This window comes from Daktulosphaira vitifoliae, unplaced genomic scaffold (genome assembly GCF_025091365.1).
Source record: "Daktulosphaira vitifoliae isolate Bord-2020 unplaced genomic scaffold, ASM2509136v1 Scaffold_2, whole genome shotgun sequence".
Classification (NCBI taxonomy): Eukaryota; Metazoa; Arthropoda; class Insecta; order Hemiptera; family Phylloxeridae; genus Daktulosphaira; species Daktulosphaira vitifoliae.
In genome coordinates this window covers 7,952,131-7,967,187 of record NW_026099573.1, presented here as the reverse complement: position 1 = coordinate 7,967,187, position 15,057 = coordinate 7,952,131, and the positions used below count along the sequence as shown (strand labels likewise).

Below are 15,057 nucleotides of genomic sequence, written 5' to 3'. Positions count from 1 at the left end.
TCACGGGGCTGCAGAATTGAGTGTGTTCCGGGCGGCAAAATTTCTAAATTTGGCCAACTGAGCGTAGACACGTAGAACTTTACGTAAACCGTACAAATAAAAAAATAATCGTGACAATCGCGATACTATTTTTACATATACTTATGTGTGCATTAGTCAATAAGAGTGATTCACTGACTNCACTGCATAAGAGTGATTCACTGACTGTGCCTCACGATTTTTCTTTAAAAATATTAGTTTTATCTCATACGTGTAATTAGTTTATTTGTTAAAACTCATTGTTGAACTACTCGACACGAAAAATAAAGATTCCAATTTCATCCGCTAACCCTTAAATCAATATGGACTTTAGTTTTTAAAATTGCGACCTAGTTTTTTTTAAATAATCTTGTTTAGTATAAAAAAAATCAATTTTATTAAATTCTAAACGAGGTATAATCACTGTTTAAAGTTTGGGGGATTTGACAAATAAAACAGTAGTCGGGTAAATACAGTAACATTACTATTTAGCGTACCGATAAGAAATACCGGTATGTTGAATCGCAATGTAAATTTTTATTAAATATACGTTTTTCTACAAAATATATAAACATATTAAATATGTATAACGTTTACTAGACAAAATATTAATAAGTATTTTACAGTAGTACTTTTTTCTTACAGTTTTAGACAAATGTTAAAAATAAAGGACATTTTTAAAAACACGTGTACTCGTACTAGGTAAATAATATAGCTCATATACGAAGTAAATTAAATAATTTTAACGATAACGCGTTTAAAATAATAANAATAAATAAATAATAATAATAAATAATAAATAATAACAATAATGTGTTTAAAATAATAACGAATAATTAACGTATAAGATTTAATTATTCGCCTAGCAACTAGATTGTATAATAATAATTGTTGTTGTTTATATTATTTGTTTATAATTAAACTAAAAAAAAACTCAATATTATCATCAATATTGTTTAACTATCATTAAAATAACCGTCATTGTTGTAGGGGAAGACAGAATACATTTAAAAAGTGGTATTAAATTGAATATCTAACCAGATGACACATTTCGGCATAAGCTTAAATTACTATTTTGAGCTAAACGCTNTATGAGATGAAATATCTCGGCATACGCCTAAATTACTATTTTGAGCTAAACACTAAGTTATAACGTATAATGTAAAGAAATATAATATAACGGAGCCCCCAAATTATATTTTTAGAATAATTCTTAAATTTTGTTTACTACTTATTCTTACAAAATACAGTTGTAAAAAAAAAATTTTAATAAAAGTATACATAAAAAATACGCGTGAAAAATTATTTTTATTACAAAAAATGTATAATTTTATTTGTAGAATAATAAATCGCGACTAACAAAATACTCGGATATGAAAAAAAAAAACGTTCTTTAAACATTGCCAAAATATGTTAAACACTAATAATTATCTATTATAAGCGGGAAAAATTTTTTACTAATTTTATTCGTAAAATAATTTTTATAGAAAGCAAACCAAAGTTTGCAGTTATGACTAATAAAATGATACAATATAATAGTTCAATAATTAGTAAACGAAATCCTACAACAAATTAACACGTAGTAAATGAATTCAAAAGAATATATTCTTTTCCGACAGTTACAATTGAACGTTTGAACAAGCGTAAACGATAATTAATGAAATAGTTGGGGAATTAATTATTTAATTCGACGATAATAACTAAACAGAATAAAAATTTTATTTTAATAAATATTAACAAGAAACCGATTGAAAAATAACATTGCTCGATCCGTTGCAGTACAGCTGTTATCATCTAACCCAGAGTTTCTCAAAGTGTGGACCGCGGACCCCCAGGGGTCCGCGAGCACATATCAGGGTTAGGTCTTTAAAACTGTAGGTCTTCAGATCCCCCCATCTGAATCCCAATCACGGGGGGTCCGTGATTCATTTGACTTTGAGAACCTCTGATCTAACCTAACGTTACAGCGAGATAATATATTTTTAATAAATAACAATCGTTCATTAGCAAAAATGCACGTTTTGTATTTAACTCGTAAATAATAAACAAGAGTTTATTATAAAATAAATAATGAAACATGGCGCAGTCGGGCTAATGAATTCTACGCGTATTACCCGGTGAATGAATAATAATTACAAATCAGCGTTTTCAATTAGTTTTTTTTTTTTTAATTAAGTATCATGGAATTCAATAAGCCGTCGCCGCTTAAAATGACAGGTAACCCGCCTGAAAACTTTTAATTTTTTAAACAGCAAGTTGAAATATATATATATGACTGCCACGGAAACCGATGGCAAGCCAAAGGAAGTACGAGTAACTCGCCTTTTGAACTCGATTGGTTCAGATGCATTAAAAGTGTATAACACTTTAGCGACTGATAAAAATATGAATACTGATGTACCTGGAATATTAAAAAAGATTAGAAAAATATTGTTCTCCTGGAACAAATGAAACGATGGCTCACTATAAATGTTTTACTGCCAAACAAAATGATGACCGATTTGATGTGTATTTAACGCGTCTAAAGGAATCGATTAAACCGTGTAACTTGGGAGTAAAGGAAAACGAGTTACTCAAAACTAAATTTTGTATTGGTATTCAAATTCGTGATACGCTTGAAAGACTACGCAGAGAGCACACGCTGTTAGACAAAGCGATAACGTTCTGTCAATCTGTTTGAGCAGCCGAGAAAAACTGTATGGAATTGGAGAAAACAGCAAAAGTAAATCAAGTTGCCAAACAAATAAATGCCAAACCAAAATCAACTATCAACAACTATATCAGATGTGGAACAACTCGCCCGATTAACAAATGTCCAGCATATTACCGTATGCTGGACATTTGTTAATTGGTTATAAACTTGTAATAAATGTAAATTATTAAATCGTTTTTTCCATCAATGTAAATTCTAAACTAGACTCCGCTCCAAAAACCGATAAAGTAAGGAAACAAATAAATAATAAATTTAATAAAAAACATAAATTCAAACAAAACGTAATTAATACGGTGGAAACCGAAACAAATAATGACATTGATAATGATGATTTCTCTTTACAATTAATCGAATTAAGAGAAAGACGTAAATAAATTTAAAAAAAGGTTTCAAGTTATAATAGTAAATGATGTTGAAATAAATTTTCAATTAGATTCTGGCGCAGAGACTAATATATTACCTTAAAAATATTACAATAGACTAAAAAATAAAAATGAAATTGTAAAAACGAATGTTAAGATTGAATCATATGGTGGGTATAAGATGAATCCTATAGGTGTTGTAGATTTAGAATGTAGTGTTAAGGAACTAAAGGAAAATGTAAAGTTTNAAAACTTTTAATTTTTTAAACAGCAAGTTGAAATATATATATATGACTGCCACGGAAACCGATGGCGAGCCAAAGGAAGTACGAGTAACTCGCCTTTTGAACTCGATTGGTTCAGATGCATTAAAAGTGTATAACACTTTAGCGACTGATAAAAATATGAATACTGATGTACCTGGAATATTAAAAAAGATTAGAAAAATATTGTTCTCCTGGAACAAATGAAACGATGGCTCACTATAAATGTTTTACTGCCAAACAAAATGATGACCGATTTGATGTGTATTTAACGCGTCTAAAGGAATTGATTAAACCGTGTAACTTGGGAGTAAAGGAAAACGAGTTACTCAAAACTAAATTTTGTATTGGTATTCAAATTCGTGATACGCTTGAAAGACTACGCAGAGAGCACATGCTGTTAGACAAAGCGATAACGTTCTGTCAATCTGTTTGAGCATCCGAGAAAAACTGTATGGAATTGGAGAAAACAGCAAAAGTAAATCAAGTTCCCAAACAAATAAATGCCAAACCAAAATCAACTATCAACAACTATATCAGATGTGGAACAACTCACCCGATTAACAAATGTCCAGCATATTACCGTATGCTGGACATTTGTTAATTGGTTATAAACTTGTAATAAATGTAAATTATTAAATCGTTTTTTCCATCAATGTAAATTCTAAACTAGACTCCGCTCCAAAAACCGATAAAGTAAGGAAACAAATAAATAATAAATTTAATAAAAAACATAAATTCAAACAAAACGTAATTAATACGGTGGAAACCGAAACAAATAATGACATTGATAATGATGATTTCTCTTTTACAATTAATCGAATTAAGAGAAAGACGTAAATAAATTTAAAAAAAGGTTTCAAGTTATAATAGTAAATGATGTTGAAATAAATTTTCAATTAGATTCTGGCGCAGAGACTAATATATTACCTTAAAAATATTACAATAGACTAAAAAATAAAAATGAAATTGTAAAAACGAATGTTAAGATTGAATCATATGGTGGGTATAAGATGAATCCTATAGGTGTTGTAGATTTAGAATGTAGTGTTAAGGAACTAAAGGAAAATGTAAAGTTTATAGTTTTAGATAATCCTAACTGCATTCCCATATTAGGTTTAAAAACTTGCACTAATTTAAATTTAATTAAGAGAATAAATAATGTAAATGAGGAATAGTCCTCATATACATATATATATATGGTTACGCGTCCTCATTGTGAACTTAAAGATTTTATTAGGAAAAACAAAGAAGTCTTTGAAGGAATAGTTCAATTTGAAGGATTACTTTCCCAAATATAATGAAAATTAAATTAACTGAAGGTGCAGCGGTTCCGATAGCCAACCCTCGTCGTTGGGTACCGCTATCTGTTAAAAATCGACTTAGGAAGACCCCGGAATTTTGCAAATAATTGGGGGGGGGGCTTTGAAATTAAAACTTCGAGTCCACATTGTCCAAAGAGCAACGGCTTAGCAGAGAAAGCTGTAGGGATTGCAAAAAAATGATCAAAAAGAGTAGAGAAAATGAATAAGACGTAGAACTTTATTTGTTAAACTACAGAAATGCTAAAGTGGCTAATCTAAATTATACACGTGCACAGTTATTACAAAACCGTAACTTACGCACTAAATTACCACCCACCACTATTGAAAATCTAAAACTCAAATAAAATAATAATGCTTATGAGAAAATGCTTTTAAATCGACAGAAACAAAAACAAAATTATGACAAAAGGGTTTTAATCGAGGAAGTTGTTTTTAAAATAGGAGATAGAGTTTTTGTACAAAATTACAAAAATAAAAATTGGGAATAAGATGGAGTAGTGAGTAAATTAAACGGTACAACGTCTTATTTAATTAAATAAAAGTTAAAAACGATAGAGTATTGAGGAGAAATATAACTCGTGTTAGGCAAAGAAAATCATTACTATGCGAGGAAGAGGTAAAAGAAAATAAAAATAAACAATTTACAGAAACTAAAGGACCACTAAACTAAAGGACAAACTAAAGCGACAAGGTATGGAAGAGAGGTCAAGCGGCCTATTAGACTTGGATATTAATCCTAGTGCTATTCATGTTGAGTATGTAAAATTAATAATTATTATTAAGGTATTCAAATAAAACTTTTAATTTATATTGTACGGTATACTCGTGAAAAACGTCAATTGCCACCGTCTAGAATAATAATTATGAAATTTGTTAACTTTATTTTATGTTAATTATGTATACATTTCCATTATTTAACTATTTAAAATGTTTAAAGTTTTATTAATGTCAAGTTGAAAAGGGGAAGATGTGGCAGTACTGCTGTTATCATCATTAACCCGACATTACAGCAAGATAATATATTTTTAATAAATAACAATCGTTATTAGCAAAAATGCACTTTTTGTATTCAATTCCGTAATATAATAATAATAAATTATGTAAAAAATAAAAAAAAGAGTTTATTATAAAATAAACAATGAAACGCGATCAATGCTAACAAAACATAATAAGTGAGGGAAGACAGCGATACAATTAAAATTATTTTTATTCGTTTATAAAGATAATTTTTAAGTATCAATACCTAAAATTATTTTCCATCATTTTAGAAACGAATTTATGATATAAAATTTAAATTTTTAATTTAATAATTTGATATAAATCAAAATTTAATAATTAATTTATAAATCTAAATTTAATAATTAATTTATAAATCTAAATTTATTAGAAAATAAATGTATGGATCTAGTTGGTTAAATAAATTCGTTTTAATACAATTCACAATAATGATAAATTATACTTTATAAATAACATCTGCACTTGTGAAGACATCTTGTATGTTATTTTATAATTGTTTTTTGTGAGTTATTTGGTGAAAAATTATTTTTTTTACGCGTAATAATCAAGTTGTATAAATGACATCCTTGAAGATTCAAACGAATCACATTGTCGGAGTACCTTTAAAATTAAAATGTATCTAACGTAAATTACGGGCCATAGATTATAAATATTTGAACTGAAATCGAAAAATTAAAAAATTTTTAATTGAAAAATGGGATTGTTGGACTAATTTAAATCCCATACAATACTCGTAGACCGTGAAAACTTTATAGTTGTTTATACACTCGAAGCACAAAATATTATTGTTTAAAATGAATTAATCGAATAATATTTAAAATATTATCATGTTATTTTTATTCCAATATACCCCCCGGCGGTCTTTCCCTAAATATTCATTTAAACGTGAATTTATACAATGTATTGGATCTCTTAAAGTATAATTTTTAATAACTAAACCGAAACAATGCGAGAAATCGACAATAATATTTCGTATAACGAATGTAACAAAAATACGCCTACGGGAATATAAAATTCCAGATACCGATTATGTTATCTGCGTTCTACTGGAAATATCGGGTCCATTTCTCCAGCCCTCCCTTTTTTTAATTTTGTAGTTTTTCCTTCGCCATTCGTTTGTGCGTCGTTTATGCAGAAATGTGCACAAGGTCCCGTCGTTTGTGCACACTTACTCTCCGAGATATCGTATAAAAACATATTTGGGGGACGCAGAAACAGTAGCCCCCCCTTTTTTTAATTTTGTAGTTTTTACTTTGCGATTCGTTTGTGCAGAAATGTGCACAAGGTGGTCCCGTCGTTTGTGCACACTTACTCTCCGAGATATCGTAAAAACAAATTGGGGGACTGTAGAAACTTATATTATCTTGTTCGGAAAATACTAAATACTCGATGTTTGTTTCACAAAATAAAGACTTTGAAAAATTGTGGCTTCTAGTGTTCAACACGCTTTCTGATGGTGTCACTACGTACAAAACGTACAAAAAAAGAGCTGATATTTTAAACTAAAATTTTTGTGGAGTACCTACACCGCCGAATGGTGTTATATATTTACGAGTACAAAGCCCAGCTGACAATGTTCTATCTGAGATTTTAAACAATTACCCATTTATCAAAGTTAGAGATTTTTGTAATTTTTGTATAGTTATGACGAATAATGAAAACATACAGTAACATTACAGTAATATACATACAGTAATATTACAGTAACATTAAAATACATTAAAAAAACCTACATGCGACAACTGAACATTAAGTTTATTAAAGATGATACTAAAACTAACAGAGGATAAGACTCGCGTCACGTCTGTTCAAATAAACACGTAAGAACGATAGAGTGCGGACCACATATACGCGTTTTAATTTGATTAATTTGAACGATTTCACAGCGAGTAATCTTCCCGATACACATATTCAGTTGAACCATATACCAAAGTTTTTAAAAATAAATTATACTGATTACATAATATAATAATATTATATTATATAATATATTATATTATAAATGATACTGATTAAGTACACCGATTAATAAGACTGATAAGTACACCAGACAACCAACAGCGTGCAAGTTCCCATGAAATTCTGGGACGTTATCACGCGCATACATCCATACAGACATGCCATGAATGTGTGGCGACTGTACGGTGGTAATGTAAAAGAAAAAGTTACACAAAGTGTAAACGAAACCACAAAACTTATTTTGTAAATCGTGATGTGTTCCGGATAAAATGTTTTTATTTCGTCATAAATATATTTATATTTAATATTTCGTGTACTGTTTATTTGAATTTTTCTATGACAGTTGCCAATACCATGTCACGCCAGCTGCCACCCGAGCGAGACTTATTTTCGAGAGATAAAGATAACTGCACAAATAATTCTATTATTCTATTATAATTCTGCACAAATTATCTATCGTGCACAAATAACGGGACCTTATGCACAAACGATGCACAATCGAACGGCGAAGTAAAAACTACAAAATTAAAAAAAGGGGGGGGGCCCGGAGAAACGGACCCGGAATATTGCCATTTCTAACAATAATCACGATCAAGTTTATTATTATTAATACAGAATGTCCGTCCCGTCACCAAGTCGACGTCTTTAATAATTAAATTTAGCCAGTATTTTGCGTTTTACGTATACAGATTGTATAATTACATATAATTACATTATATATAAATAAATATATAAATAAATAAATATATAAATAAATAAATAAATATATATATATACATAATTACATGTATACACTGTATATTGTACAGAGTTTATAATTATACATAATTTTTTTTGTAATTTTAAAATAGCAATTTTTAGCACTTTTCTTACAAAAAAATTCAATACGTCAATAACGAGTTTAGAATATTTACTTATCGTGTGTCACGAGCGTTTTAAGACATAGAGTGCGGGGTATGTAGGGCGAATATGCATCACGAGAACAAGCTATACCCGTAGTCGAGAACTGTAAAAAGACGGTTACCACGAGGATGGAAAATTTTCAAGTTTTAATTTTCAAATTTTATTACACATTTTTTTAACTGTTCTAAAACAGTCAAGAAAATCGTGAAAACGTCTGGGATTTTTATGATTTAATCCGGAATTTCAAAATATCGATTAAATCTATCGTATCTAGATCGTGTAAAAGAGAGATAGGAGATTCAAAGTGCTCAATTACATATTTTAATTACACGATTTTCCATAACCAAATTATTTGTGGTAGGTAACTGCGAGCGTTTGATTAATTTTCGTTTTCACCACACGTTTAAAATTTCAAATGAAAATCCTTTTTGATTCTAAATCATAAAACGATTACACTGTAACCGGTTGGCGTCATACGTTTCGATATCGTCACATATTAAAAGACATCCGACCCTCCCTCCCTCCCTCCCTCCCTCCCTCATTGAATGTCTTGTCGCGCAAAAAACCGAACGCGTACCGTAGCAATCGTTCGGCTTTCGGTAATACGGTGACGAGTAAGAAAATTTTACGCACACTCGCGTTATCCGAAACACTGTAATGTTGTAATAGTGTTTCGCGGATAACGCGGTACGTCCGTTTTAAAAAATTCCATTTCCCATTTTAACCTTCTCGAATCTTCCAGGCCGTTAATTACTTTGCAATCGACGCCACATCGAGACGGTTATGTTGCAGTCTCATTCGTGTTATAGACACGGTTTTCAAAGCCGTCGTTTATGGCTCGTTTGCGTTGTTAATTAATTTATTAACACTTTATTTATACTATATTTATTATTTAACTGGCTTTATTTAACGACTCCGTCTATCGCCGGCAATCGTCTTCACGGCCGACCGACTCCGGATTTATATAAAATAATATTCTCGACGAGTTATGCGGCCATTGAACGATGTAAATGAAATTCCATGCGTTATACAGAATGATTTTTTTATCATAACCCACTCGATCGCTCACGGAATAAAAATAATTTAAACGTTCTATTTTTGAATTCCTTTATTCTAAAACTATTAGCTACGCAATACTTTTTAAGTTCGTCCCTTACGCTCTGTAAAGATGTCAAATGGGAACACGTATTTTGAAAACTAATGAAATGTTGAAGGTTTTTTTTTTTAATAGTAAATGCAATTTGAATCTTTAACGCGACATGTTCGTTTATTTGATGTAAAACTCATAAGACCTAAACCTATACGACTTAAACTTACAAGTTTCATATTTTTGTTATAACATTCACGTAGAGTAGGATGGATCAAAAAGTCAATCTCCGAATTTTTAACGAGAACCGTTTTAACTTTATTTTATACATTAAAATAGGCGTTTAGTGGGATTTGAGATTTTTAAAAGAATTTTTACTGGTCGCTCAACGCGTTTCTAGTATATCGACCAAAAACATCCCAAAAAACCAAAAAACTGCTTCTGTTATTCAATTTTTGGTCAAATATTATTATGATTAGTATATTAAATTATATATATATATATATATCAAACTATATTTTGATTTTCACTGTTGAATACATATTTTTTAGTGTCAAAATTAAAAAGTCGAAAATCCATAGCGAGGATTATGATTAGCGTTGTCATTATATAGTCAATTTCTAGTAGGTCTCGAGTAAGCTTAAAATTTTTTTTTTTTTAATGCGGTTTGGCTGATATTCACGTATATTACGAGTAGAAAAAAAATTATTCGCTAATCTTAAAAACTTGTTGGTTTTTTTTAAAATAAAGTGTAAGCTATAATGTGTATGATATTCGAGAAAATATTAATAAATACTTAAATTAAATACTTTTCGACTATATTTCGTTTGTTTACGTTTTCAACAGTAACTGTTATAACAGTAACAGTAACAGTACAACTGTTGTACTTTTCATGTATTATCGAAAATGTAAAATTATATTTTGTATTTATCTTAAAATGGGCTTTTTATAAACCAAAAACGGGTGGTATAATAACGGTGGTAATTTATGGGTTTGTTTTTACGTAGAAAAGACAGAGAATTGTATGAAATCTCAAATACTTAATTTTTTTTCCAAATTGATTGACCTAGAAAAACAATTTTTTTATATTTTTAATAATTATCAATACTATTGTTTCTCGACGACTATGAAATCTATAAAATATATATGAAAAATATATATATATATATATGAAAAATATATATATATATATATATATGAAAAATATCCAGTCGCCACGACACCATTTTATTAATTTCGATTGGCTTGACCGGTTTCGAAGCGTTTCGAGCTAATTATCTCGTCGTATAATACTGTAGAATTATACAACGAGATAATTAGCTCGTGATTCGATACGATAAAAAATTTAAACATAAAATATTCGTGAAATATCGTAAATAAATATAGTTGCGAAATCGTATAAAACTTAGGTAAAATAAAATAAAATTTACGTGTTGTTGAAAATATTTATAAACGAGACGGTAGATCATCATCGAATACTTTTTTATTATAAATTTTTTATCCAACAATTAATTTATACTAAATATAACGACGAATAACTCGAGAATACAATTTTATGTTATGTTAAAATCGCACGATTTTAACATAACATAAATACCGATGCACATCGTCGGTATTGATTTAATTTCTAATTACCGTGAATTTCTAATTACCTTGAATTTTTAAATTATGAAAAATCGTCAAACCCGTGTCAAGTCACGGGTTTACTCGATTTTAATAGTAAAATTTTCAACGTTTTTAGTTTCGTTTAAATAATTTTTCATATTTTAATATTAGGCGAGTAAAAATTAATTACATATAGTTTTAATTTTATTAATTACACATAGTTTTAATTTTATTAATTACATATAGTTTTAATAAAATTAATTTTTCATATGAATGTTATAATTTCTTTTTTATCTTCTTCTTCTTCTTCTTCTTTTTTTTTCGGCTTCTTGTGCTCGCCTATGATTTTGTTGTAAAAATATTGCGTCGGAAACATACAGTTCTGTTCGAAATTCGCAGGGATATATTTTGTCGATTCCTCGTCGTCCGCCAAGTTGTCGAAAAACGTCCACGCTTTAATCGCCTGTTCGAGTCTGACGCAGAAATTTTCGTTTAGCGTCACATTCAACATTAAAGCGTTGAACGTCGTCACGTCGCTAAACAACAGATTATAAATGCCTTTTTGGAATCTCAACAGCAACTTGAGGGTCAGATTCTTGTCGGCGTTCGCGTGATTTGGATTCGAAAAAGTGTCGTTCAACAGTTGCTCCAGATTGGAAATGTCCGTTTTGTGACGTTTCATGAAATCGATGACTTTCTTCGTCGGCGTGCTAATCGCGCTACTGATATGGCTCGGCGAATTTATCCAGAACGTGTACTCACAGTACTTTGCCAACACGTACAGCAGTTTGTACGACCTGATTCTCGCGGCCCACGGGATTTTCGACGCGTCAACGTTGCCGCCGTTAATCGTGCCGAACACGACATTGTGGGGAAGGCTGAATATCACCTCGGACTTGACGAGTTGGCCGTTTGGATGATTTTCCCAATCGAACGCGTCGGAAAAACGACAGACCGCCAGAAGCGTTACGACGACGATCGAACACGACGACAATGGCGATTTCATTGCGGTTAAATAAGCGGCGATAACTGATGTTTATATGATGTTTAATAAAAATGATGTTAATTAAACGATCGGTCGCTCGGAGGATATTCAAAGGTCGTCCAACGAAATAACTCCAACGATGATATCTAAATACTATTCGACGATTTCGATGTCTATTTGGATATTACCGCGATATAAATGCTAAAAAAATAATATCGCGGTAATGTTTGCCAACTTTTTGTGACGCAATCGTTTTTTAAATCACACTAACACGGTGAAAAATTTACAAAAAATATTATATTTATATTGTAGCACGAGGCTCGAGCGTGTTATATCGAGTGCGTGTTTAAACAGAACAAATTTTGTTTTTTTGCAATACGCGGCCACCGTACGGCTAAAGAAAATCGCGACGAGAAAATAATTTTGAAATTTCGAGTCTCGTTCGAACCGGCCGAGTCAAAAACATTACCACCTCTGTTGATACTCCCCCGTTCTAATGTGCCGCCCGGGTATTCGAATAATCGAAACCAAGTGCATCGATAATTGTGAATCGTTTCATTCACATTTTAATTAACATTAATTTTTAAGGCGCGTCTTTCTATAAATATACTTTTAAACGTTTTAATAGAAAATAATTATTATTTTCTATTAAAACGATAATATAAGGATAATTATTATCCTTATACATTAATTATCCTTATAATTACATTAAAATATATATATAGTACGGAATAAAATTGAAATCACAGATTCTCCCCGGCGGCACTCGGTCGTTTGTTCAATCGCTTTGGACTTGGAATATTTTTGAATCTCGTTTTGGTCGAGTTGGCATTAAGAAATATCAGCGTCGAGAGATCGACACCGATTCGAGTATAAATACGGGCAACGAGGGAATTTTTTTTCAGTTTTCGAGGGTAATCAGCGTCTTTGACCGGATGCGATTCGCGGCGTTGTTTAGATCGAAATCGGTCCGGCGAGAGCTGAGATCGAAATCGGTCCGGCGAGAGCTGAGATCGAAATCGGTCCGGCGAGAGCTGAGATCGAAATCGGTCCGGCGAGAGCTGATATATAACACGTCACAGTAAAATTAATACCTCGACGGGTTCGCGTCCAAGCCCAAAATATACTTTGAGTATATAAAATATACTTTGAGTATATAAAATATACTTGTATTAATACGGTCTAATTTTATGAACAAATTTAAATTTTGTCCAATAAAAATATTAGTAATATAATTATTATAATACATTACGAACTACCGTTGTAATATATAAGGGTAGATTGTATTTGTAAGGAGAACGTAGAGCGTTTAGAATCTTTCACGTATAAAAACCGGTCATAGATTTCACACACGATCCGTTGCGCGATAAACCGTCGAGATGATTTATAAAACGTCGAGTTGGGTTTGGTTGGGTTGGGATTCTAACGTATTGTAACAACAATACGTTAGAATCGATCGTCGGACGAGAACAGAAAGTCAAGAGGCGAGCGAATAAGTTTTCTGTGTGGGATACTCGCACGAATCGCGTAATGAATAACCGACAAAGGGAAAAATTGACAATAAGCCGTCATTAAATTTAAACCCGACCGCAAGCGACTCGGAAAGAGTTTTTGTTGTTATTATTATTATTACAACGATTACGACGAGATTCGCCGCTACTAGACTAAGCTCCTTGGACTATAAAAAAACAATTTTTACGTATTAAAACCAAATTATACCGATATACATATACGTATATATTATAATATACGTATATACGTATATATTATAATATACGTTATACGTTTAACATACCAATAACGTTAAACGTATTGTTGCGTATTGTAATATTCGGTATTATAAAAAAAATTTCACCTAAAAAAATAACTAATACGCGTTTATTCGTCATACGTTTATAATTTCTAAATACACGCAATACAAATGTTTAATATTTTTACACGATATTGATTGTTATTAAATTAATCGGTCCTGCATTCCGCGATAAACACGTATGTTACCTAATGTTATGTAATGTTACCTATGAATTATTCTTTTATTATTTCATACTTAATAAGCGGACAGTAATTGTTCCCTTGTCCGATGGGACGTTACCACAAAGGAACTGTATTCGTCTTGGATCGAATCACAGATTTTTTCCAGATTAGCTAAAACTCGGTTGTCTTTTTGTTGGCATGACGTGGAAATTGTACGATTCACCGTACGACGCCGCATCCTCTGCGCGGGGCGCGCGGGGAAGTTCTCGAGATAAGTCTTATACCTCTGTCGGTATATAATGTGTCGGTAGACACCCGTACTTCATATTATTAAATTTATCCGATTCATCGATGCCCGACAAACGAGGAATGCAAATCGATGTTATATTATTCAGTGACGTAATATTTCTATGTCGATTTCTATATCGCTATTAGAACCTCTGAATGAATACATAGTACTGCCATCAAATATGACTTGAGCGGCATTTAACGTTTTCAACGCTTCTCGAACGCGATCTACAGGCACCTCGACGTTTGCGTTTAACGCGTCGTAGGCGTAANAGGCACCTCGACGTTTGCGTTTAACGCGTCGTACGCGTAAACGGCCGACAACAAACAATACCTTCTCGTACGTTTGGGTAAACAAAATTTTAACCGGGCATCAGCACGAATGGGTATTCGTGCTGATGCCCGGTTAAAATTTTTATACCCTTGACGTATTTCCACAACGGACTTTGTTGCCGTGTTTGAAAAATTCTATCCTATTCCTGTCGTCGGCACCGGCGTAATTGCTTTTTTGGAAAACGATCGGTGGCAACCGTCGTCGAAACGACGAGAACTTTCATT

At 31.4% G+C, this 15,057-nt stretch overlaps 1 protein-coding gene and 1 pseudogene across 2 annotated transcripts in view; one reads left to right on the top strand and one right to left on the bottom strand.

The window, feature by feature from the left end:
- LOC126899886 (uncharacterized) overlaps nucleotides 1-15,057 on the bottom strand; it is a 43,521-nt gene that overhangs the window by 4,585 nt on the left and 23,879 nt on the right. The window lies entirely within an intron of this gene.
- Nucleotides 2,401-3,196, top strand: LOC126897955 (uncharacterized; annotated as a pseudogene).